At 39.2% G+C, this 27,028-nt stretch overlaps 1 protein-coding gene, 1 long non-coding RNA gene and 1 pseudogene across 2 annotated transcripts in view; 1 reads left to right on the top strand and 2 right to left on the bottom strand.

Moving 5' to 3' along the window:
- Positions 1 to 27,028, bottom strand: part of LOC133244375 (uricase) — a 107,731-nt gene that overhangs the window by 72,064 nt on the left and 8,639 nt on the right. The gene's annotated exons all lie outside the window — the stretch shown is intronic.
- LOC133244381 (uncharacterized) lies at positions 4,937 to 16,248 on the top strand. Its single transcript, XR_009735389.1, has 3 exons — positions 4,937 to 5,068; positions 12,814 to 12,945; positions 14,339 to 16,248. It is a non-coding gene; the product is annotated as an uncharacterized LOC133244381 (long non-coding RNA).
- Positions 18,288 to 19,812, bottom strand: LOC133245041 (mitochondrial transcription rescue factor 1-like; annotated as a pseudogene).

Below are 27,028 nucleotides of genomic sequence, written 5' to 3'. Positions count from 1 at the left end.
CTGAGAAGTATGCATCGAATATATATTAGAAAGAGTAAGTAAATAGACAGTGGCCCAGGTATCATCTTTATGAGATATACACAAACAGTGAAGGATGTGTAGAAGAAATGGGCCAGAATAAAGACGGCTTCTGTGACAGAAGGAAACAGAAATGTCTATCCCCAAAAAGGGTCACTGGGAACAGGATACAAACCTTCAAATATATAAAAGACTATTCTGTGGAGGAGGGTCTATACTTGTTCTGTATGACATCTAGAGGCTGAGGTAGGATAAAGCAATGAAAACTAGAGTGAACCACATTCAGCTCAAATGAAGTACAAACCATGTTGTCCAAACATTTACCCATAGCCAGGGAACTCTATGGGGTCTACCGTACAAGGCTTCTCTCTAGCCACTGTCCCACTGCTCTCCCACCCACTCATTACAGGTCACCTACTGTCATCCTTCCTGTTCCTCAAACTCACCAACCCGACCTCAGCCTCGTGTTCTTGCTAGTCCTGCTGTCTGAAAAGCTTTCCCCCAGATGTGTACATGGTTGGCCTCTTATCATTAAGGCCCTTAGCATTAAGGTAAATTCTGATGAGAAGGCTTTTCTGGCACCCTATCTAAGTTAGCATCCCCAGTCACTTTGCAATGCAACACTATTTTATTTTAGCATTCATCCCTATATGACATTATCTTCATGGTGGTACATGGACTTTTGCTTCCTATTCACTGTTGAATTCCCAGCCCCTTGTACAATGCCTGGAACATTGGGTGCTCAGTGAATATTGGTTGAATGTATGAATGAATGTAAAGTTGATGAGATCTGCCAGAATATATGTTTGAGTGAAGAGCAAAAGCTCATTGGGAAGGCTATAGTAGGGGAGATTAGCACACAGACTAAAAAGTATAACTGGGTGGTCTTAAATACCTTTTCAATCCTGAAGTTCTATAATTAATCCCTAATTTATGGAATGCATTATAATTTCACTAGTGGTTTGAGAGAGATGATAAATGATAATTGTAATTGATTGGAACAGCCAAGAAGGCTTCATCAAAGATGTAATTGTTGTTGTTCAGTTCCTAAGTTGTGTCTGACTCTTTGACCCCATTGACTGCAGCATGACAGGCTTCCCTGTCTTCCTAGAGTTTGCTCAAACTCATGTCCATGGTGGAATTTAGACAGTAGGAATGGGAGGAAAGATGTTTTAGGAGAAAGAAATATCATGAACAAAGTCTCAGAGGCAGAGCTGAGTACCATACGAGTGGGAGACAACTGTAAGAAGTTAGGGTCATCTAAAGGAGAGGATGTGCTTTGGGAACTTGAGACTAGACAGATAGAGTAGGGCCACAAAACAAGGTGGGACCTTAAAGCCAAACTATGAATTAAACTCTGTGGGAAAATCCTGAGTATCCTTGAGAAGATAGGTGAAGACCATGATAAAGGCAATGATTTAAGAGATGTTAATCTCTGGTAGAATCTGAGCCTTGTAATTGATTTGAACTAAATTATATCCCTTCAACTATAAAACAATTTATTATTTTCTAATCTATTCCATTTTAGGAGGCTCTAACAATAATCCTGATGTAAGATATGAGGTCCTGACCTAAGATAGTAACAAGTGAAACAAAAAGATTAATGTGAGAGACATTTTTAAAAAAGCTATCAGGATTTCATGCCTAAATTAATAATAACTATAGTTATTTTCATAATGGAACCCAAAATATAGTAGGTGCTCAATAAATATTTGCTTATGTACGATAACAAGATTCTATTACTGAACACTGGCAAGATATCTAGAATCCTTTGTGTAACAATGGCAATGAATTTGCACATATTCTCTCACTCAGAATCCATTGTCCTGCCGGTGGCTGTGTGAGCATGGTCAGGTGAAAACGATGTCCTCTATTGTAAACTGTCCCTATGACTTATATGACTGTGACCTTATTAGAACCATGCTCCATTCAGAACAGTTGTTACAACCTCATGTGACCAGGCCTCTGTGAGGCAGCACCATAAAGGGATCAGAAAGTTTTCTTATCCATCTTGCCAGCACTTATGCAATAAATATAGTCCTTTCCAATTAATCACTTTAAAAGCCCATCCCTTTCATCTCATTCTTCCCAGCCTTCCTGACACTTCTCTTTACAAAAGTCTTTTAGAAGCCACACACCAGCCAAACAATTAAAATAACTCATCACTGTATAGGCTTGGTTCATGCCATGTAACTCTCTGCCAGATCTCCTTAAAAGCATCAACACAACTCCCTGCTTCAGGCAGCGCTGGTTAGAGACCAAGATCTCAATTGACCCCAACACCCTTTCACTTCTTCTTCCTTGTTAACTGGCCTTTCTTCTTCTCTCTCCATTTGATTCATTTATTTATAATATTGCTTGATTTTTGTTGCTGTTTTTCCCCCACATTTTTTTGCCAAAGAAATGTCAAATGTATTTGTTATGTGAATGAATTCAGTATGCCACCCTAAAAGAGCCCAGTTGATTTTGGGAAGAGGTGTAGCACAGTGTAACAGACTCCAGGAGATAGCAGAGGACAGAGGAGCTTGGCGTGCTGCCATCCATGGGCTTGCAAAGTCAGACACGACTTACGACTGAACAACAACAACACAGGGCAACAGCTCTGGAATCACACAGCCTGGGTTTGAAAGCTGGCTCTGTTGAACTTGAGCAACTATCAGCTGTATGACCTTCTACAAATTATTTAACCTTTCTAAGCTACTTTCTTAAACTGAAAAACAAGAATGTTAATAAAAGGAATAAGATAACCTTGTAAAATACTTAGTTCTTAGCACATAAAAAATTTCCCCACCTTCCATTTAAAACTATCAGAACAATAATAAAGATTAACTACATTAATTAATCTTAATAATTCAGAGATTGAGGGAAAATCAACTGCTCTGTCTGTACCACACTCTAACAACTACTCAATCCCATGAAGAAATTGGTTTAACAGACACAGGTGTAAATACAGTAAAGGAACTGAGAATGTGATTTATTTGAATTGTTCTCTTTCTCCATGGTGATGTTTTCTCAGTAACAAACAGATGAATAAATAAAAGCCAGTAATTTTTTACTTTATCTCACACTTGAGGAGTCAAGAGGAAATGAATATAAGAAATACTCTCAGAGAAGAGAAAGGTGCAGGCATGAGCCTTACAAATATCCATGAGAATTTTTTGCAAGTGTTTTCAATACAAGATTAATAAGTAGACTAAAGGGCGCTGCAGCCATATTTGCAGAGCAAACAGGCATGAGGCCCTTCATGAGATCAGGGCTTTGAAGGTTTAAATTCCAATTCTGCTGCTTTCTATGCAGCTTCAACCGATTTGCTTAAGCCTTCAAAGCCTTGACTTTCTCATCTGTGAAATGGAGACAATTAAGAAAAATAATATATGTAAAGTTCTTATACAAGATAAGCATCAGTGTTTATTGAATCCTTACTCCTCTAGGGCAATGTAAACTAAATAAAATTGTTTTTATCAGGGCTATTGGGCTATATCATTCAAAGTGTACATGGTACAAAGAGGATTTTGTATCTGGATATTAGGCAGGCAGGTCTTCAACAAATATTTGATCATTTGTTTTGGCTTTAATGGAATTGCTCTGCATACCCCAACAGCTAATCTCAGATCTGCTTCATAACCTTTGTAGGTAGACAGGCTACCAGCTTCCTAGGTCTGCAGCATCCTGACCTAATCCCAAGATCCTGTCTATTTCATTCACCACAATTTCTTCATTTCCTGTAGTCTCAGAGTGTTTCCAGTGGCTTGGCAGAAGAGCTATCCACAGAAGACAATCTTTTTAACGTATTTGGACTGTGTTAAGCTTCCACTATATTTAATTATCACTCAGTGGTCAGGAGGTATTTCAAAGAGATTGAAGGAAGAAGAAGAATTTGAATGATTGTCCTGTACAATAAATTACATCAATGTCATGTATCTACAAACATCAGAAAAGGGGGCTAGCTCTCTTTTTTCCATTTTGGGTGAGAAGATTGCTATAAGCCTTAGAGACTATTGAATCTGAAAGGAGTGGGGAGCTCCCAACTTTGGGCAGGTTTGGGCTGAGTGACTCTGGGTCAGCTAAATGCCTGGATTGTGGGTTGGGAGGTGGATAGGGAGGTCCTTCAGACTCAGGGGCAAAACAGGAAAATGAAAATCCTACTCTTTGGTGCATATTTTATGGAGAGAAATATATGAATCAATTTGAAATAACTATTTCATAGACTAATTTTTTGTATTCCTTTCCTGTTTTTAACGTAATTTTTAAATTTTAAAATAGCTTTTTTTATTAAAAAAAGATACATGTTTACTGAAGACTATTATACAGACAAGCAAAAGGAAAATAATTCAAAGTACATCTGCGAAAAAGCAGATCAGTGGTTGCCTGGGCCTGGAGGGTGGGGGAGATAAAATTGATTAAAGTGGACATAGAGAAACTTTTTGTGGTGGTAATGATTATGAATTCTTATATATTGTCAAAATTCATCAAACTGTATACTCAACCTGGGTGTGATTTATTGTATGCAAATTATACCTAAAAAGCCAATTCATACTTTTCAAAGTACTTCTGTCATTACCCATACAAAACTATTGTTAATATCCTTATGTACATTTTTTCAAATGATTTTTCTATGTATCTATGAATAATAGATACATATTTGTACATATACATATACATAAACATATACATGTTTATTTGTTTATACAAAAAAGGTATCATTTTTATCAAATATAACAGCTTTCTATCAATTTCAATTTTTTATTCTCTTACTTGGAAGTAGATTTTACCACCATAACCACAAAACATATTACATAACACAGAAGAGAAAAAATTGATTTGGAGAAAGAGAAACAGGGGAAGCTATTCTGACTTTTACAGCCTCCAGGATCTCATTATTGATGATTCAACAATCACTGTACACCTAATAGGCACTGCATAAAGGCTGGATAGCAACACCTGCCATTAGTAATGTCATGGTAACTGAGTGCTAAGAAGCCCACTGGCAGCTCCTGCCAATACCCTGACTACATCACATCTCATGACTCACTCATCTGCCTGTGAAAATGTGAGTCCACCTGTAGGTTTATGCCTGGTGTACACCCGTACAACCCTGTGCTTCTAGAGATTTACTAGACATTTTAAAAGAGAGGACAACAGAAAATGCTGACCACTTCCTCCAAAGGCAAAGCTATCATTTTCCAGAGCTAATTATAAGGCAGGCGAAACTTTACCTCTACCCTCTTACAGTTTCCAGCCAGGACTAAGAACTGATACAAGAGAGTTAACAGGGGGGAAATAATACAAGTTTTATGTAATATAAGTTTTACATAATAAAATTTCTAAGTTCATGGGGCCGTCACAAGGAAATGAAGACCCAAAGAAGTGGCAAAACCTAAATGCTTTTACACTAGGTTAAGCAACTAGAGGCAATTGTAGAAAAGTAACTAAAATAAACAGGGAGGCTAATGGAAGAAAGGAATCATTTTAACCAGGTCTGTTTGTACAGAATTTTCTTAGCTTCAACTCCTCACTTCAGGGATCAGAATGTTTCTTTCCTCTTGGTAGGGAGATGACATCTTTCACATGGAAGTTTTATCTCCTGCTTTTAGGAAGAAAAGGGGAAATCAGAACACTCCTATTACACTTGCTGTTTTTCAGGTGCCTTTAGCTTAAAATAATCCTTCTGCAACAGTGGCATATTTTGGAGTAATATTCTGGTTTCCTTTATAATTCTGAACCTCCAAGAACCAATTCTCTTATCTATGTGAGAATTTGGAAATAGAGAAAGAGCTAGAAGAATTAAAGTCAAAATCATCCCAGCAGTTAACACAGATGTCAGTGTACAGATACAATTACAGGGAAAGCAGCAGCAATTACTGCCTGGCTTCTGCCTCTGCATCTGTGGTTATCTGTGTGTGCAGGTGGGCTACTCAGTCCAAGAGAGAGAATTATACCTCCTACCAGGGGTATTAAACAAAGATTCTAACTATGAGGTAATCTGTCTCTGGGATATATGGTTCCTAAAGAACAGAAAAGGAGGCTGTTAAACTCCAGCTTACCAGAGACAAAATAATCTGGCCTCATTGACAGAAAAACAAGAACAGAACACTAGTGAGATTTCATGACTCATTTAGAGCAGTACCATATGCAAATGATGGTTTAATCAGGGCTTCCTGATGACTCAGGTGTACACACCTCCAAGATGGAAGAGTGCCTAGTGACCAAGGAGAGGCCAAGCCAAGCTGAAGGCTTGCCAGTTGTATCTCTATATCCAAGAAGTCAGACTTCTGCACCCTCAGCTCTCACCTGAACCCAGGGAAGAGACCTGGAGACAGGAAGGCCTGTAACCCTTTGGGCCAGGGCTCTGCATAATGGCACCTGAGTGGCTGAACAAGCTGTTCCCCACGTCTGTGTCTGTACGTTGTATGGCTGGAGCTGCTCTTGGGCCCTCACTCAGCAAGTATGTACAAAGTGAGGGCAATATATGAGAAGCAGGGAGTCAGGACACACTGAAAACAGCAGAGAAGTGACTAATGACAGGGTGGAGGACAGAAGAACTGCAAATGCACAGCTGTCTGGAGCCATTTAGCATTGGGCTAAGAGCCCTGAGGACCTCAAATATTCCTGAGGTCATGGCAGCATTGTAGCATTGGACAATGATTGATGTTCAAAGCAAGTCATCAAGATAAGGTCAAATTATATTCAGAACATTTTGTTTAAGAAGGCAAAGTAGAGCATTTGGGAAAAATCACTTTCCAAAATAAAGTTTTAAAGTTGGCATTTAAATTCAGGTTATATCATGTTGGCTGTTAATAGCACTTCCACTTAAAATATTAAGCATAATCCCCAAAAAAGAATAAAATACTTAAAAATAAACCTACCTAAGGAGGTGAAAGACCTGTACTCAGAAAACTGTAAGATACTGATGAAAGAAATCAAAGATGACACAAACAGATGGAGAGGTATACCATATTCTTGGATTGGAAGAATTGATATTGGGGAAATGACTACAGATTTGAGGCAACCTACAAATTTAAATGTAATCCCTATCAAATTACCAAAGAATTAGAATAAATTTATAATTTGTATGCAAACACAAAAGGTCCCAAATAGCCAAAGCAATCTTAAGAAAGAAAAACAGAGCTGGAGGAATAAGGCACCCTGACTTCAGACTATACTACAAAGCTACAGTAATCAAAACAGTATGGTACAGGAACAAAAATGGAAAATAGACCAGTGGAACAGGATAGAAAGCCCAGAGATAAACCCATGCACCTATGGTCACCTAATCTATGAAAAAGGAGGCAAGAATATACAATGGAGAAAAGACAGTCTCGTCAATAAGTGATGCTGGGAAAACAGGACAGCTACGTGTAAAAGAATGAAATGAGAACACTCCCTAATACCACACAAAAATAAACTCAAAATGGATTAAAGACTTAAATGTAAGGCTGGACACTATAAAACTCTTAGAGGAAAACATAGGCAGAACATTCTTTGACATAAATTGCAGCAAGAATTTTTGATCCACCTCCTAGAGTAATGAAAATAAAAACAAAAATAAGCAAATGGGATCTAATTAAGCTTAAAAGCTTTTACACAGCAAAGGAAACCATAAACAAAACAAAAAGATAACCCTCAGAATGGAAGAAAATACTGCAAACAAAGCAATCAACAAGGGATTAATCTCTACAATATATAAACAGCTCATGCAGCTCAATCTATACATTAAAAAAAAATAACCCAATCAAAAAATAGACTTTTCTCCAAAGAAGACATACAGATGGCCAAAAAGCATATGAAAAGATGATCAACATCACTAATTATTAGAGAAATACAAATAAAAGCTACTATGAGGTATCACCTCACATGGTCAGAATGGCCATCATAGAAAAATCTACAAATAATAAATGCTGGAGAGGGTTTGGAGAAAAGGGAACTCTCCTACACTGTTGGTGGAAATGTAAATTGGTACAGCCACTATGGAGGACAGTATGAAGGTTCATTAAAAAACTAAAACTACCATATGACCCAGCAATTCCACTCCTGGGAATATACCCAGAGAAAACCATAATTTAAAAGACACAAGTACCCCAATGTCCATTGCAGCACTAGTATAAGAGCCAGGACATGGAAGCAACCTAAATGTCCATCAATGAGGAATGGATAAAGATGTGGTACATATATACAATGGAAAGTTACTCAGCCAAAAAAAGAAAAAAATAATGCCATTTACAGCAATGTGCATGGACCTAGAGATTGTCATACTGAGTGAAATGTCAGATACAGACAAATATCACATGACATAGTTTATATGTGGAATTTTTTTTTAATTGGCAATTTTTTAAAAAATGAACTTATTTACAAAACAAAAGTAGAGTCACAGCTGTATTAGAAAACAATCTTACACTCCCAGGGGATAAGGGGTGAGGGGAGAGGGATAAACTGGGGAATTAAGACATATGCATACTACTATATATAAAATAGATACCTAATAAAAATCTACTGTATATCATAGGGAACTCTACTCAATACTCTGTAATGGCCTATATGAGGAAAAGAATCTAAAAAAAAAAAAAAAGAGTAGATATATGTAGATGTATAACTGATTCACTTTGCTGTACACTTGAAGGTAACACAACACTGCAAATCAAATATATACCAATAAAAAATCTTTAAATATACATATTAGGTATATTCAATATTACTATGCTAAAATCCCATCCAGAGAATTGACTTTTATCTATGTAGTCTTACTGATATATAAATATATATATACAGACATTAGACACCTATTTTTAAATCAAATAAAGTCTTGCCATTTCTTCCAGGAACTGATGCCATTAATTACTTCCACCTCCTTGATCTCTACTAGATCTTTCTCTCCAACATATAAGCATGTTCAAGTCTCTCCTAAACAAAACAAAATAAGAAAGTCTGCCTAGGTCCTACTGCACCCCACCCTCTCCCAGCACTGACCTATGCCTTTCCTTTCCTTCATAATCAAACTTTCAAGAATAGCTCTGAATCTTGTGGCCACTTCTCTAAGAAATTCTTTGCCATTTTCCAATGCTTAATTTTTATTAAGTTTCAATCTTATCTTCTGCATATTTGCATTTGCACAGTTGACTGCACCCCCGTTCTTAAGCCACGCTTTCCTCCAGACCCCTGTGATACTTCTTTGCTATATTTTCTTCCTACCTCTGTCTTACCAGGTCCCCTTTCAACTTTACCTTTCCTGTCTGAATCCTCAGTGTCAGCATTTCTTAGGGTTCTATCTCTGGATATCGTCTCATTGGAAACATCCTCCCTGGGCAATCTCTCCCACTCTTTCTTTGATGACACTTTCATCTATATTTCTGCAAAGTTCTTACTTGTGTCCATTATTTGCATGTGACTGTGTAAACCAAAGTGAGTGACCACCTCCACCTGGATGGCACTTAAAATGTCCCGTATTCAAGTCTTGCTCTTCAGACCTCCTCTTCCTTAGGTTTTCCCTACCTAAGAACCACTCATCAATAACCCAAATTTGGAGACACTATAGATTCTTCCCTTTCTTTCATTCACTCATCCAAACAACCACCATCTCCTCTTGATTCTGCTTCTTTAGTATCTCTCACCTCCTTTAGTATCTCTCAAAGCCAGCCTCCTGCCTGGTTCCTGTGTGCTGCTTTAGTTGCATGTTGGATCAAGGTAAGTCCTCAGTTCTCACCTTAATACTTCAGTTATTGTTTCCTGAACTTTCTGCTGGTAATCTTTGACTCTTCTTTGGAATTTTGTATTTGCTAATCTAGGTTTCTTCTCGCTCACAATCCAGGACATGAGGCTCTTGTCTGGCTACACAGTCCAAAGGTCATTCTTCCTTTTATCTTACCACCACCTTCATAAGGTGGAGAGAAACAGGATAAATGCTCTTGATTGAGGATACTCCCCCATAAACCATAGATCAGTCATACATGATTGTCATTCTGCATTGATGGTGCCTTTGTTGGCCTCCCATTATGCTCTGAATTGTTTTATAGTTCCTGACTGCTGATTTCAATATCTGGATAATCAATGGGTCCACTTCTACGATCTGCCTTTTCTATTGATTATTAGCCACATTTTATTGCCTTATTGAATGTCCATTATTTTTATATTATATGCCAGACATTAGGCATAAAGATGTCATAAAGATTCCAAATGTTCCCTTCTACCAAAGAGAGCTCACCCTTTCCTCTGTTAGGCTAAGAGGATAAGGAGTTGGTCACTTTCATTACATGAGAATATGATGTGCATTGGGCCTGATTATAGTTTTATAAAGACTTGGTCTACCTTGGATCTGACACTGTTTTGAGCATATGACTCTCCTGGGCTTGTGATTGTGAGCCTAAGAGTCTTCAGCAACTTAGCCCTGGAAGACTACAAGAGATCTAGATCTGCCCTTTAGAAATTCTAGCCCAGCTCTTCAGCCTCCTGTTCCACAGCACTTTAAGTCAATATCTTGAGGAGATACTAGAGGCAAAGTCTTCCTCAGAGGGCTTTTGTTTCCTAAGCATTTAAAGACTAAAGGAGGTAGATTTCATTTTGTCTTTTGAAATTTTTTCCCCTAGATGTGTAGCCTCCTGTGCAGTACCTGAATTCAGCAAACTTGTTATGGGGGATCTCTGCCATATGTTTGAGTCTTCTTTTTTCTATTTTTCCCATCACTGAATTATACTTGCTAAGAACTTCACTGGTTTTTCTTTGCCCCAGCAGAGGTTTTCTGCCTGAACAAATCCTTTGACCACACTCAGAATCAGCAAGTGTCTTTGGGAACAAATAACAGACAGTGTCAATTCACTTTAGAAAACACTCTCTCTCTGTTTATCTAATCCTTAGATTATCTAATCCTTACTGCTTCCATAGCAACTGGTTGCGTTTAAAATACAATTTTTGTCACTTATCCAGGTTAACCTAGTTGTTGTACTCAGAGGAGTGTTGGCTTGCCATGGTGAACTATATCTTACCCAGAAGAGAAAATCTCATATGAGACTGTTTGATCCCTATCTCAATATTTTGTGCACAATACACAGTAATGTGCCATGAATTTTTAATTCATGAACAAAGAAATCATCTCAGTTCTCTTAGCATCATTTTCTCCTAGTGAGATAGTAATATTTTACATGAATTTAATGCTTAATGGTATATAAAATATTTTCAATTCAGGAAATAATTCATTTAATTCTTATAATACATCTTCAGTAGGAGTTATAATAATGATTGGTAAGATTAAAAATGGCTACTATTTACTGAGTACTTATTCTGTGCCTGCTGCTGCTGCTGCTAAGTCGCTTCATTCGTGTCCAACTCTGTGCGACCCCATAGACGGCAGCCCACCAGGCTCCCCCATCCCTGGGATTCTCCAGGCAAGAACACTGGAGTGGGTTGCCATTTCCTTCTCCAATGCATGAAAATGAAAAGTGAAAGTGAAGTCGCTCAGTCATGTCCGACTCTTAGCGATCCCATGGACTGCAGCCCACCAGTGTTATGCTAAGTACTTTACATACATTATCTTATTTAATTCCTGCAATAAAGTTGGGATATAGTTCTCTCCCTTCTTCCATGAGAAAATTGAGGCTAGAAAATGCTAAGTGACTTGTCTAAGTGCTCAGCAGAATTGTTGGGATTCAAATACAGTATGTCTGGTTCCCAGTCCAGGAAAATTTTCACGCATTTCAGCTTTTTATCTGAGATGACATCAGTTTTCCTACTAGGTTCAATTAAAATACCTGAAATTCTTCAATCTATAACCTTTCCTAAGCACTGTGCTGTGCTTAATCACTCGGTTGTGTCCGACTCCTTGCAACCCCATGGACTGTAGCATGCCATGCTTCTCTGTCCATGGGGATTCTCCAGGCAAGAATACTGAAGTGGGTTGCCGTGTCCTCCTCCAGGGGATCTTCAGAACCCAGGAATTGAACCCAGGTCTCCTGCATTGCAGGCAGATTCTTTACTGTCTGAGCCACCAGGGAAGCTGAATAATAATGGAGTGGGTAGCCTATCCCTTCCCCAGCAGATCTTCCTGACCCAGGAATCGAACCAGGGTTTCCTGCGTTGCAGGAGGATTCTTTACCAGCTGAGCTACCAGGGAAGCCCTTCCTAAGACTAGATAAACACAAAATATAATTGTGAATGAACTGTCCCAAGATTATACCAAAAACATTTAGAAGTAGGGTAAGGGAATTTAGTTGCTTTCCTCTTACTAATAATGATAGTTTTACCTTATGTAGATATTTCATTGTCTGGTCTCAGTTCTGGACAGTATTAATTATTTGTAGGACAAATCCTTAATGTAGGATTAAGGATGTGTGTGTGTCTGTTTATGCAAAAGTAATGCATAAACCTAACCTCATAGGAATTAAATTTATTCTTTGACTTCACTAGCACTTCAGGTTGAATCACTGAGTTAACTAACCACAGATCAAATTAGTTTCAACTTCATTTAAAATGGAGGAATATGTTGCTAAAACTGAAAGTTATTCCACTTGCTATCTTAAAATTCACTATGTAACAATCCTAATGTCACTTGTTAAATTATTTGTTGTCATTTGGAAAAAAAGAAAGATTTACTGAAAAAATCAGCCATTTTAGAAACTAAGTGGATAAAATGTACACTTTTCATCATACTGAGCTAGATTTCTCTTTATTAGGAATCATGTATATTTTTTAATCATTATTTGTCTCAAAATGCCTACAAAAATATTTTGATTCTGTGCTTCTATTCAGGGCACAAATAAGACAAGGAGAAAGTGAACAAAAGTGGCAAAGTGTTTTATTACGTCTTATCAGGTTTATTTTGAGGCCACAGCAACCCACTCCAGGATTCTTGCCTGGAGAATCCCCACGAACAGAGGGGCCTAGTGGGCTACAGTCCATGGGATCACCAAGAATCGGACACAACAACGACTAAGCACACATCAGGTATATTATTAAATATGGATGAATGTATATTATAAGCTTTAGTTAAAGCATCATCTGTAATTTTTTCCTTATAAAATGTGCATGGGAAATAAGAGATACAAACTTTTCATCACCAAGTAAGAATTTTAGTAAGAAAATGATTATCAATAGAGACCTAGATTTTTTATTCAGCCTGTAAGCTATTATTATTCTCAGTGAATGGAATAATTATTATAAACAATACAATATTTTCAGAAAGAACTGTCCTTACCTCCTTATCTCCTATATGTGTATAGACTTCATACTTACATATATACCCAAAAAAAGAAGTCGAGGTACAAAGAGTTAAGTTAAATGTTTTGTCCACAGTCACAGAGCAGAATCCAGATGAGAGCCTGGTCTCCTGACTCCTTTCACAATGCTGCCACCCTTGCTTGATAGGCTTCACTCCAGCTCAGTCTGAGAAGGACACTATGTCCCACTGATATCCTTGAATCAGTTCACTCAAGCAAAAGGTCATTTTAGACAGAAAACTGGTTCGACTGATTTATTTCACCGTGTTGACCAATTTAAATAAAATGAGCAAACCAGGGTGTTTGTTTCTGTGTCACACAGACATAGCCTAAATACTCACTCAGTGCTATTACACTGGCCTCCATGACCCATTTTCGACCCTGTCCCCTTAATAAACACCTCTCTAATTAGAAAGTGACTGAAAAGCAGGACAGAGAAGATGAAAAGACAAAAGATGACACCTTCCTAAGCAAACACTATTGAATTACAAAAGCAAAAAAAAAAAAAAAAAGCTATTTTTAAAAATTGCAACCACAAGGGAGCAAATGTATCGATCGTATCATTGTTTTTTTTTCCTCCTTGTTGCTAGGATGTGGTCTATATTAAAAGATAGCAGTTACCCTGGTGAAAAGCTTCCCAGAGCAAAGTAGCAGTGCTCCCCCTGCTGACCAAGAAGCCCAGGTTATTTTTTGTTTTGTTTTGGTTTTTTGTTTTAAAACAAACAAACAAAAAATAGGGCAATTAGACATTGTTAATAAATAGCTTTAGACTTTACCTGCAAAACTGTATTCCAAAGATATTTAAATTTATTTAAAAGACACTGGTTTCCTTTCTTGTTCCATATGATGAAACATAAGGCAAATTCTGACTAGGTTCCAAGCTTCTCACATCTTCGGGCTATTTCTTTGTTTGGTCTCTTCAACTCAGATTGAACCTGGAGATTAAGACTTTTTTCACCTTTATAATTTAAACTCTTTAGTTCAATTTGAACTTTTGAAATGTCTAGGGGTAAGAAATTGCTTGTAATATTAGGTAGTGATTTTTGAAAATTACTAGTTACTTGTAACGGAGAAGAGAGGGAAAGAAAGAGAATTCTATAAAGATCCTAATTTTTTTTCAGCATGGAAATTACTGAAAGCATCTAACATTGAGCTGAAAAGTGGCAGAGATTGGGTGATCAAATTATGGAGGGGCAGGTAAGCTCCACTGAATTTGAAGGGTGTACAACCTATCCAGTTAGCTATTAATATTACCAGAGAGAGTAGAATTTAGGGGAAGGATTTGGAAATGGAGTTATAGATTTAAAAATCAACTTATATTTCACAGTTAAAGTCACGTGTATCAGTGAGATCATCCACAGAGAAAATAAATAAAAAGAAGAGAAAAGAGCTGAATATGAAAACTTGTAGAACATCACCAACATTTAAAGAATGGGCAGAAAAGGAACCATTAGTAGAAACAGAATCTTCATAGATTTTGGAGGAAAACTAAAGAAATGATTATAAGATTGACCAAAGTAGGAGAACATGTCAAGAGGGAATATATCAACAATGTCAAAATCCAGAAAGGTCAAGAAGGATGAGAACTTAAAGAAACCATTGGCTTCGCTATTTAGAAGAACCCTGGTGACACCAAGAGAGCACAATGGTGGAAGCCAAACTCAATTTTAGTGACAGCTTAAATGGTAGATTAAAAAGTAAAAGTAATGAAAATAAACAGCACTATTGATACATCTGGCACTGAAGAAGAAGAGAGAGAAAGACAGTGGTGTCCTGAGGAGAGAGTAGGGCAGGGGAAACTTCCTAAGACTTGATTTGAACATGTCTGAAGGTTAATGAAGAGCCAATGAAGAGAGAGAGACAGATGAGAAATGATTGGTTCAGACAGGCTAGTTGGGAGGGGAAAGGATCAAGAGCCCAGGTTGAGTCTTCAAAAAGAATAAGAGTACGCGTTCTTCTTGGACACCTGGGCGGTTAAGAAAGGATGTACACACCACTTCTAGATAGTGGTGGGGGTGGTGATTTCAGAAGAACAGCACTGAGATGAGGGCTTAAGGAGAACAGTAAAGGTTTTATGCTAGAACAGTTCTGTAGGAGGAAAGGGAAATCAAACCAACTAAAGGTTTGTAAAAGAATCCCTGGGCAGTATTGAGAGGATAGTGAGACTGGAAATGTAAACCGAAGGAGATGAGTGTTGGCACAGTCGAATGCTTTTCTACAGCAGCAACAGGTAAACCAAAGGTATAAGAAGGAAAAAAAAAATCTGTAATTGGGCTGATTAAGTGACAGATTACCAAGCAATGCAATAAGTAATATCCTGGTGAGACTACAGCAAAGAGTTTGGCTGTGGTGTGCAGGAAGAATGTGGAAGGAAATGAAGCCGTGGGCAAAAGGGATGGGATGGAGTGTGGAAGGTTGACAGTCTGGGAAGCTGAGATGAGATCCAGAAACCAGGGATGTCAAAAGAATTGAAAATCCCATTTAGTGGGAGACTGAACTTGGAGAGAGAGTTTGAAGGACAGAAGCTGGAGTATGGAAGGGGTTTTGAGAATTCAGAATCTCTGGGATGGAGCCATTGCTGGCCTATGAATTGCTGACTGAGGCAGAATGAAATGAAGAGCCAGATGCCAAAACCCTCAGAGAATTCCTTATAAGATGTGGAAAGATGAACCTGAATCAGATTATAATGACTATAAAGACGGGAATCTATAAGAGGTTCCCATTTTTTAAGCCCGTACTCTGTGCCAGGCACTCTGGAGGTAACTTACACATGCTATCTCATTTAATTATTTCATTGTTGCTACTCTGTGTGGAGCTACTATTGCTCCCATTTTGTAAAAGAGAAAACTGAGGCTCAGTGATATTAAGTGATTTGGCAAAAGTCATTTAGTCAGTAAATGGCAAAGATGGAACAGGAATTCTCCCGAAGCACCATACTGTGTAATTTAGTGTTGTGACCCCAGCAGCTAGCAACACCGAGCACATTTTAGGAGACAAAAACTACTGTCAAGAGAAGAAGGAAGGAAGGGAAGAAAAGAAGGAGAGGAGGGAGGGAATGGGGAAAAAGTATAGATTAATGACAAAAAAAAAAAAATGAAAGACTTGAAAGCTCCCATACTTTCCTCTATATCCCATAGCCTCTGCAGAAGGGTGTGGTCTATTGTGATGGCAAAATTTAATTACCGGGAATAAAAAACAAAGGAGCCTTCTATTTACTTCCCGCTTCCTTCACCATTAAACATGGGGGTTTTATTTTTAAATCGGAAGCCTAAACTAAATTAAGTTGCCTACATCAAGCTTCCTGATTATCTTCTATCTGTCCTAAATTGTCCTGTGGGCCAAGTAAAGAAAACAATGTGTTCTCTAACATGGACTTTTCCAATATATGATCACTGCTATCAGCCTGGTGCCAAGCCTCCCTCCACTTTCATTAAAGTAATGGAAATGGGCTTAGATTTCTCTAGGGACACAGACTATTGATATGAAGGGCAATTCAACTGGATTTTGCCCGTCAAAAGCTGAAGGGAGAATGAGAATTGTTTTGTGTCTTTGCAGACGCTAGTGCTTTCTCACCACACTCACTGGAAAGGAGAACATTTTCACAAGTCTTTATTTTTGTTACAATATTTTTAAGAGTGTAATGTTGTAATAAAAGAAAACTTAGCCCTTGTATGCTGGCTCTTGGAATAGTTTCCACGACCCTTATCCATCAAAACAAGCCTCGTGACATCCACCACAGTGAAGTGTTGTTAGCCTCCAGGCAGGTTGCTGCTGCTGCTGCTGCTAAGTCACTTCAGTCGTGTCTGACTCTGTGCGACCTCATAGACAGCAGCCCACCAGGCTCCGCCATCCCTGGGATTCTCCAGGTTGGGGGCAGGTAAATAACAGTCTCAAGTTTATGAGAGCAGAGATCAGACCTCCAAAAGGCAGGAGGAAGTACACAAAATGAAGCTCTTGGGCAATCTACATCTAGCAAATCAGGCGGTTTGCAGAGGTCTCTGTGGGAGAGTGTTTCTACCGTGTCTCTGGGGGCTCTGCGGCTGTGGAGAGTGAGAAATTAGAACATGTGGGGACCCATTACACCTCCATCTAGCACAGCTCTACTCTCACTTGTTTTATATGCTGGATTTCTAAATAAGGTTTCTTTTAAGCAAAGATCATGAGTACTAAAAAAGCAAACAAACAAAACCAGAAAAGCCTAAGGTTCTTTCTAGTTCCAAAAATATACTCTGGTTATAAATCTACAGTGCAGCTACCCCAAAGGTAGAATGTTGTGATTTACTGTGGTTTGACGAGATCCATGAGGATTTATTTGTTTGCTCAAAAATTGTTCCTATAAAATTCTAGATGAAGGACTGAAGAAGGAAAGGTTAGGAGAGGTTGAGATTGCTCTCGGGAGGAAGGAGACCTCTCAAGTGACCCTGAGGCACCAGTAGCCAAGGGACATCACGGGGCCCTGAGGGGCTGCAGTGGAGAAGGGCCTCAAACAAGGCTTTGAGCACCTAGTAAAATCCATGCTTTAATAAGACTGGCCCTAAATACAGCTTCAGCAAAGAGCTTGAACGTTTTTTTCTGGTATCCAGGGAAACATAACTGAGGGAGCACAGGTGGTAATCCATCCTAGAATTGACAGGGAAATTCCTTAAAGGCATGAATACTGAGTCTGTGTCAAACAAACAAGCTTGGCTAATCAGAGGGAATCAGCAACTATGATCAGAGAAGACAAAATAAATATTTAAGAACTTTGGGCGTGGGCTTCCCTGGTGGCTCAATGGTAAAGAATCTGCCTGCCAGTGCAGGAGACAAGGGTTCGATCCCTAAATCGGGAAGATCTCACATACTGTAGAGCAACTAAGTCCGTGAACCACAGCTACTGATTCTGTGCTCTAGAGCCTGTGAGCAGCAACCATTAAGGCCACATGCCACGGCTACTGAAGCCCACGCACCCTACAGACCGCACTCCACAAGAGAAATCCCCGCAATGAGAAGCCCGCACTCTCTAACTAGAGAGTAGCCCCCATCTGTCACAACTAGAGAAAAAGCCCATGCACCAGTGAAGAACCAGCACAGCCAAAATAAAGAAATACAATTATAGAAACAACAACAACTTTGGGTATGGGTGGGAAGTGGAAGGATAAGGGACAATAGATCCTTCTCTATTCTAAGCCTGAGGAAAAAAGACAGTTAATTCTCAAATACGGGGTCACAATAGAATATGTAACATTCTATATCTGTACATTTTATGATTAAGATTTATTTTCAGTTTATGAAAGTAATCCTTAGGGACAGAGGTAAAGTTGTTAATAGTAGAAAAGTATTAGTTGAAGATAATGCATACATTTTCTAGGCTATTTCTTTTTTTTTTTTTTCTAAGAACAATGCCAGCTTATTTTACACTGCCTCTCGAGGCAGTGAACCTGGGAAACAGCGGGCTGATCATGTAAATTGTCTCTGAGTTTAGCTTATTCAGCACACGTCTCACTCTTGCTCATGAGGTCAAAATGCAAACAAATCAAGCCTGGGAGGGAAATCCAGGCCAAGGGAAGCATCTTCATTTTTTTTTTTTTTTTTACTTTATTTTATTTTTAAACTTTACAATATTGTATTAGTTTTGCCAAATATCGAAATGAATCCACCACAGGTATACATGTGTTCCCCATCCTGAACCCTCCTCCCTCCTCCCTCCCCATGTGGATCCTGACTTCCACAAACGGCTCGGCATCTTCCACAAATGGTGGGAGAACTTTAACAAAAATATATTCTTTTGAACCTGGCCCCTTCCTGCACCGCTAGAAAGCAGCTTTATTGGAGACAAGCGATCCATTTATTTGAGCATACTCTTTTTAGGCAGTTGTAACTTTTTCCACCGTCGTACCACCACTCTGTACTTCTCATTGCTGATCTTCTCCCTCAGCACTTTTTTCAGGAGAATCCACATCACTTTCTCTGTTTCCACTTCTATATCCTCTCCAATGAGAAGATCCAATGCATCTCCCACTTTAACCTTTCCCGGTATCTAGGCCTGTCTTCAGGATAACATCAAACTGTAAAGACTGTACTACTTTGTCCAGGTCTTTATAGCCTTTGACCTCACTAGGGTCGTCCTTGGGCTCCTCTTCCAGCTCATTCATGTCATTATTGTCCCCCTCTTCATCAGAGTGCCCTTTGTCTTCTACTTTTTGCAGTCTTTTTAGTGGATTTTTTATAGCTTTTATTACTTTTGAGTTTTATGGAAAAATGGCAAAATATATTCTGGAGATATTAAAAGCCCTGGGAATCTCACTGAGAAAATGTTACGGAGGAGTGTTTTATAATTTGATGCCTTTAACTTGGCACTAGACAAATACAAGTATCGATTCCAGGAAACACAGCCTTTATGTGAAGGTGTCCCTCGTTGTGCTCTGCAGAGTCCAATCCAGGCATCTGACTTTCTTAAAGTGCTGCTGGGCAGTCTGAAGCTAGTTATAGCTATGGTACATACTACCTGTACATCAAGGATGTTCCTCCCTCCCTGCCCCCCTTTGCCTAGGCCATTTCTTTTGATTCTTGAATATCTAAATCCTCTCACAGCAGCTTGCACATAATAGGTGTCCAATAATTATATGTTGAGTGAATAAATAATAAAAGATTTTCGTGAGCATTAAGTCATGGGATCATTGACAGCTTCTCTTACCTCAGGCCACTGACAGAATCTTTTCAAGGACAAGAGGTATATCCTTGAGAGCTGCCACATTAGTGGTGGCTGAACACCATCAACACTATTAAAGCCTTTAATGCTCAAATTAATGATTCCTGAATAGAAGGGTAATGTAAGGGAACTCTGCAAATTCAAAAATGTGTGAAGCTCTTACTCTGTGTGTGTGTGTGTGTCCGTGTGTGTGTCCGTGTGTGTGTGTGTGTTAGTCGCTCAGTCGTGTGCACCTCTTTAGCCCACTAGGCTCCACCATCACGTGATTTTCCAGGCAAGAATATGGGAGTAGGTTGCCATTTCCTTCTCCAGGGGATCTTCCTGACCCAGGGATCAAACCCAGGTCTCCTGATTGCAGGTAGATTCTTTATTGTCTGAGCTACCAGAGTATATACAGAAACCACAGTCTGCTTTCAGGGACTAGCATTTGGGTCATAATGCTAAAGTTTTCGAAACATTAATTTTGAAAAACGTGAATTTATACACGTTTTTTACAATACAATACAATGGTGATGCCGTGCATTTAAGGTAGTTCTAGGAAAACATAAACAGTTGCAATGTAATCAAGACTGCTGGGAAGCAGAACTGCTGTGAAGGCTGAGTACTTATATACAAAAAGGAAAAGAGAACAAGTTTGTATTCCGTTTTTTGTCAAAAGATCTTCCTAGCTAAAATGTTTAGACTAGATTAACACATTCAGGAAAGGGTTGCTCTTAGAAAATGAACTATCCCTAAGTATCCTAAGTTTCTTTCTATATAAGTCACAATTTTGTAAAATGGGGTAGGTTTCTATGAACATAAAATACTAATTAAAATCATATTTGCAATCTACTCATTTTAAACAAAAATTTTAAACAAAATTTTAACAAATTTTAAACAAAATTTCCCTGTTGATTACTGTTGAGAATTCTAAAAATTATTCCCTACTCAGTATTCAACTTTATTATATGGTAACTCATTATTAATAACAAACCCTTGATGATGACCAGTACCCTGTACATTATTAACGAATTCTTCATTCATGAATGTATGCATACTCCAGAATAAATGATGGCATTGAAACGGAGCAATACCATATGGTCCTTGCCCCCTCCACCATGTCCTCTGGATGCCTTAGACTGTGGAAAACTTTAGTCAAAGAATAAGTTTAATCAGAGAAGTGGGAAATGCTGAAACAAAGAAAAACAGTCAAAAGAGACTAAATAATGATAATAATGTAGTCATTAAGCATAGTCAAGGATTTTTAGTTCTTTCTCAAAGGCTATGGATATAATATTCTGAGCCATATCCTGTGAGCTGTCTTATAGATACCAAAACAGCAGGTGGAGAAGTTAGCTACATGATGACCAGACTGGACCCTGGACTTGAGCTGCCACAATTCCAAGAACTGACCACAAAGAAATGGGAACAAGTGCACCCCGGAGCTAAAGATTAACCGTACCTAAAACAAACAAGACGATGCTAGTCAGACCACGGATGACCAGTTGACGATGACTGTTAGAGGTGATTATGTTGTTTCTGCATGCAACCTCCCCCCAACCCCACTCTGTCTTTAAGAGCTCTCACCTCCTGCTTGTTAGTGGGGGTAGTTGGCCTCTGGACAGATGTCTACCACCCTCCCCTTCCCAGCTGCTGGCATCTGAAACAAAGCAAACTTTCCTTTCCACCAACCTGGCCTGTTTATTGGCTTCTGAGCGGCGAGCAGCTGGATTCCCCCTACACACACCTTCTGGTAACAGATTTTGGTGCCCAAAATGGGGGCGGGTAGATTACAAAGTCAAAATCCAGTCCTCTAGTCATATATTCTACTTTCATTCTAATCTGTTTGCATTCTATTCTGTTAAAAAATAAGTCAAAATATCTCACTTCTATGCTCAAAACTTCACAATGGCCTAAAATCCCAAATCCTTGCAAAGGCTATAAGATTCTGTCTGGTCTCATCTTCTATGACTCTGCTGCTTGTTCACTCAGCTCCAGCCATGCTGGCCTTCTTGCTGTCACTCAAATAAGCCAGGCACACATTCCCTTCTCAGGACCTTTGTACTTGCTGTTAGCTGTGCACGGAACATTCCTCTCCCAAATATCCTCGTGGCATGGTCTGCTCTTCCCCTCACCTCACTCTAATATCACTTCCTCAGTAAGGCCTCCCCTGGCACCCTAGCTAACACTGTAATATCACTCCTCACTCTGGATGTTCACTACCCCCTTTCTCTGTTTTTTCTCCTTAGCACTTACCACCATCTAAAATAATAGACTGTGAGCCCTTCAAAAAACAAAGGGGTTGGGGCGCCAACCCTCTGTGCAGTCAAAAATCAGTGTGTAACACATAATTTCTCTATATGTAACACATATAACCTCTATATCTGCAGATTCAACCAACCATCAATCCTGTAGTACAATAGTATTTACTAATGAAAAAAGTCCAAGTAAGAGTGGATCCATGCAGTTCAAACCCATGTTGTTCAAGGGTTAACTGTATATTAGTATCTCTCTTATCTGTTTCCTCACTAGAAGATAAGCTCCATGAGGGCAAGGTTTTTCTCTATTTTGTTCTCCAGCATCTGAAAAAGAGTGTTCCTAACAGATGCACCAGAGAAGGAACTGGCAACCCACTCCAGCACTCTTGCCTGGAAAATCCCATAGACAGAGGAGCCTGGTGGGCTACAGTGCATGGGGTCCCTGAGAGTTGGGCACGACTGAGTGCCTTCACTTTCACTTTTCACTTTCATGCATTGGAGAAGGAACTGGCAACCCACTCCAGTGTTCTTCCCTGGAGAATCCCAGGGACGGAGGAGCCTGGTGGGCTGCCATCTTTAGGGTCGCGACTTAGCAGCAGCAACTTAGCAGCAGCAGCAGCAGCAGCAGCAGCAACAGATGCACATAGGTATTTGTTGGATGAATTGCATGGAGCTAAATAGCACCAATCTCCTGAACCAAGATTAAGTAGGAAATGGTGAGAAAATATGTAACTTAAATGCATCAGGCTTTACTACTTTGGATCAACTGTTTTTGATAAAGTTAGAATATCTGTATAATTGAATCTCTGATTAGTGGATGATTTTACCTTTTCTATCTTTCCTCCAACAAAAACTTTACAAGACAATGTAATAAGTAGCAAAAATATTGTTTTGTATTTCATTCACTTTTCTATTGCTTTCTACCACTTTAAAGTGATAATGAGAGGGATTAGAAATAACAGTAAAAAATATAAAAGACCAAAATAATACCAAATTGGGCAAACAGTCCCTGAAAACAAGACAGTTGACCTTATCAGTGGAAATTATCAAATGTGGGCACAAAGATACTTCTTCAGTGAGGCACCCTCTCTGGTTGGGGTTGTTTAAGAGACTAAATTCAAACAAGGGGCTTCCCTGGCAGTCCAGTGGTTAAGACCGCATACTCCCAATGCAGGGGACACAGGTTCCAAATGGTGCAGCCAAAGAAAGAAAAATAAATAAATTCAAACGAAAAAATATATTTAAAATTATACAGATTAATGGGTTAGAAGGTCATTCTCATTACACAAGGAGGCAGTGTTGCTCAGAAAGACAAAAGATGCCACATCATTAGCTGAAGTCAGGGCTGTGAATCATAATCAGATACCAAAACTACTATGGAAAGAGCCAGCATAATTTTCCATTTAACTACTGGTCCAATTTCTCCAAAACTCACTACATTTGAACTAAGGTTGCAAAAAAACCAACACAGATGCATTTATAAAACTCCACTGGAAGGTGCTCTGTTTGAATATTCTTTCAAATACAACCTTGTTTCAGACCAGGACTTTGCCTTCCATAGGAAGACTTTCTTTCAAGAATGCTCTTTAAAAAAATTTAATTATTTAATTAAAAAAAAAACAAAATTCTGTAAAACAATTATCCTTCAGTAAAAAATAAATTAATTTTAAAAATTTTATTGAAGTTTAGTTGATTTACAGTATTGTGTTAATTTCAGGTGTGCGGTAAAGTGATTTAGCCATATATGTATAGATTTTCAGATAATTTTCCACTATAGGTTATTACAAGATATTACAACATAGTTCCCTTTGTTATACAATACATATGTTTCTTCAGTTCAGTTGCTCAGTCGTGTCCTACTCTTTGCAACCCCATGGACTGCAGCACGCCAGGCTTCCTTGTCCATCACCAACTCCTGGGGCTTACTCAAACTCATGTCCATTGAGTCAGTGATGCCATCCAAGCATCTCATCCTCTGTCAACCCCTTCTCCTCCTGCCTTCAATCTTTCCCAGCATCAGGGTCTTTTCCAGTGAGTCAGTTCTTCACATTAGCTGGCCAAAGTATTGGAGTTTCAGCTTCAATATCAGTACTTTCAATGAATATTCAGGACTGATTTCCTTTAGGATGGACTGGTTGGATCTCCTTGCAGTCCAAGGGACTCTCAAGAGTCTTCTCCAACACCACAGTTCAAAAGCATCAATTCTTCAGTGCTCAGCTTTCTTTATAGTCCAACTTTCACATATATACAGGACTACTGGAAAAACCACAGCTTTGACTAGACGGACCTTTGCCGACAAAGTAATGTCTCTGCTCTTTAAATATACTCTCTCAGTTGGTCATAACTTTCCTTCCAAGGAGTAAGCGTCTTTCAATTTCATGGCTGTAATCACCCTCTCCAGTGATTTTGGAGGCCCCTCCCCCACAAAAAAAGTCTCTCACTGTTTCCATTGTTTCCCTACCTGTTTGCCATGAAGTGATGGGACTGGATACCATGATCTTAGTTTTCTGAATGTTGAGTTTTAAGCCAACTTTTCACTCTCCTCTTTCACTTTTATCAAGAGGCTCTTTAGTTCTTCTTCACTTTCTGCCATAAGGAGGGGTGTCATCTGCAGATCTGAGGTTATTGATATTTCTCCTGGCAATCTTGTGGAGAAGGCAGTGGCACCCCACTCCAGTACTCTTGCCTGGAAAATCCCATGGACAGAGGAGCCTGGTAGGCTGCAGACCATGGGGTCGCACAGAGTCGGACACGACTGAAGCGATTTAGCAGCAGCAGCAGCAGCTGGCAATCTTGATTCCAGCTTGTGCTTCATCCAGCCCTGCATTTCTCATGATGTACTCTGCATATAAGTTAAATAAGCAAGTTGACAATATACAGCCTTGATGTACCCCTTTCCCAATTTGGAACCAATTTGTTGTTCCACATCAGGCCCTAATGTTGCTTCTTGACCTGCTAACAGACTTCTCAGGAGGCAGGTAAGGTGGTCTGGAATTCCCATCTCTTTCAGAATTTTCCATACTTGGTTGTGATCCACACAGTCCAAGGCTTTAGGTGGAGTCAATGAAACAGAAGTAGATGTTTTTCTGGAACTCTCTTGCTTTTTCAATGATCCAACAGATGTTGGCAATTTGATCTCGGGTTCCTCTGCCTTTTCTAAATCCAGCTTGAATATCTGGAAGTTCATGGTTCACAGACTATTGAAGCCTGGCTTGGAGAATTTTGAGGATTACTTGGCTAGCTTCTGAGATGAGTGCAATTGTGAGGCAGTTTGAGCATTCTTTGGCATTGCCTTTCTTAGGAATTGGAATGAAAACTGACCTTTTCCAGTCCTGTGGTCACTGCTGAGTTTTCCAAATTTGCTGACATATTGAGTGCAGCACTTTCACAGCATCATCTTTTAGGATTCCAGCATCAACAACTGGAATTCCATCACCTCCACTAGCTTTGTTCATAGCGATGCTTCTTAAAGCCCACTTGAATTCACATTCCAGGATGTTGGGCTCTAGACGAGTGATCACACCATCATGATTATCTGTTGTGAAGATCTTTTTTGTATAGTTCTTCTGTGTATTCTTGCCACCTCTTCTTAATATCTTCTGCTTCTGTTGTGCCCATCTTTGCAAGAAATGTTCCCTTGGTATCTCTAATTGTCTTGAAGAGATCTCTAGTCTTTCCCATTCTATTGTTTTCCTCTGTTTCTTTGCACTGATCACTGAGGAAGGCCTTCTTATCTCTCGTTGCTATTCTTTGGAGCTCTGCATTCAAATGGGTATATCTTTCCTTCTCTCCTTTGCCTTTAGCTTCTCTTCTTTTCTCAGCGATTTGTAAGCCCTCCTCAGACAACCGTTTTGCCTTTTTGCACTTCTTTGTTCTTGGGGATGGTCTTGATCACTGCCTCCTCTACAATGTGTTGAACCTCCATCCATAGTTCTTCAGGCACTGTATCAGATCGAATCCCTTGAATCTATTTGTCACTTCCACTGTATAATCATAAGGAATTTGATTTAGGTCATACCTGAATGGTCTCTTTCAGAATTTTCCACAGTTTATTGTGATCCACACAGTCAAAGGCTTTGGTGTAGTCAATAAAGCAGAAATAGAGGTTTTTCTGGAACTCTCTTGCTTTTTCAATGATCCAGTAGATGTTAGCAGTTTGATCTCTGGTTCCTCTGCCTTTTCTAAAACCAGCTTGAACATCTGGAAGTTCACAGCTCACGTACTGCTGAAGCCTGGCTTGGAGAATTTTGCGCATTATTTTACTAGTGTGTGAGATGAGTGCAATTATGAGGTAGTTTGAGCATTCTTTGGCATTTCCTTTCTTAGGAATTGGAATGAAAACTGACCTTTTCCAGTCCTGTGGTCACTGCTGAGTTTTACAAATTTGCTGACATATTGAGTGCAGCACTTTCACAGCATCATCTCTCAGGATTTGAAATAGCTCAACTGGAATTCCATCACCTCCACTAGCTTTGTTCATAGTGATGCTTCCTAAGGCCCACTTGACTTCACATTCCAGGCTATCTGGCTCTAGGTGAGTGATCACACCATCATGATTATCTGGGTCGTGAAGATATTTTTTATACAGTTCATAGGAATACCAGACCACCTGATCTGCCTCTTCAGAAACCTGTATGCAGGTCAGGAAGCAACAGTTAGAACTGGACACGGAACAACCGACTGGTTACAAATAGGAAAAGGAGTATGTCAAAGCTAAATATTGTCACCCTGCTTATTTAACTTATATGCAGAGTACATCATGAGAAATGCTGGACTGGAAGAAGCACAAGCTGGAATCAAGATTTCTGGGAGAAATATCAATAACCTCAGATATGCAGATGACACCACCCTTATGGCAGAAAGTGAAGAAGAACTAAAGAGCCTCT

This window comes from Bos javanicus, chromosome 3 (assembly GCF_032452875.1).
Source record: "Bos javanicus breed banteng chromosome 3, ARS-OSU_banteng_1.0, whole genome shotgun sequence".
Taxonomy (NCBI): Eukaryota; Metazoa; Chordata; class Mammalia; order Artiodactyla; family Bovidae; genus Bos; species Bos javanicus.
The sequence above is the reverse complement of the archived record's forward strand: the minus strand, read 5'-3'. Positions and strand labels throughout refer to the sequence as shown.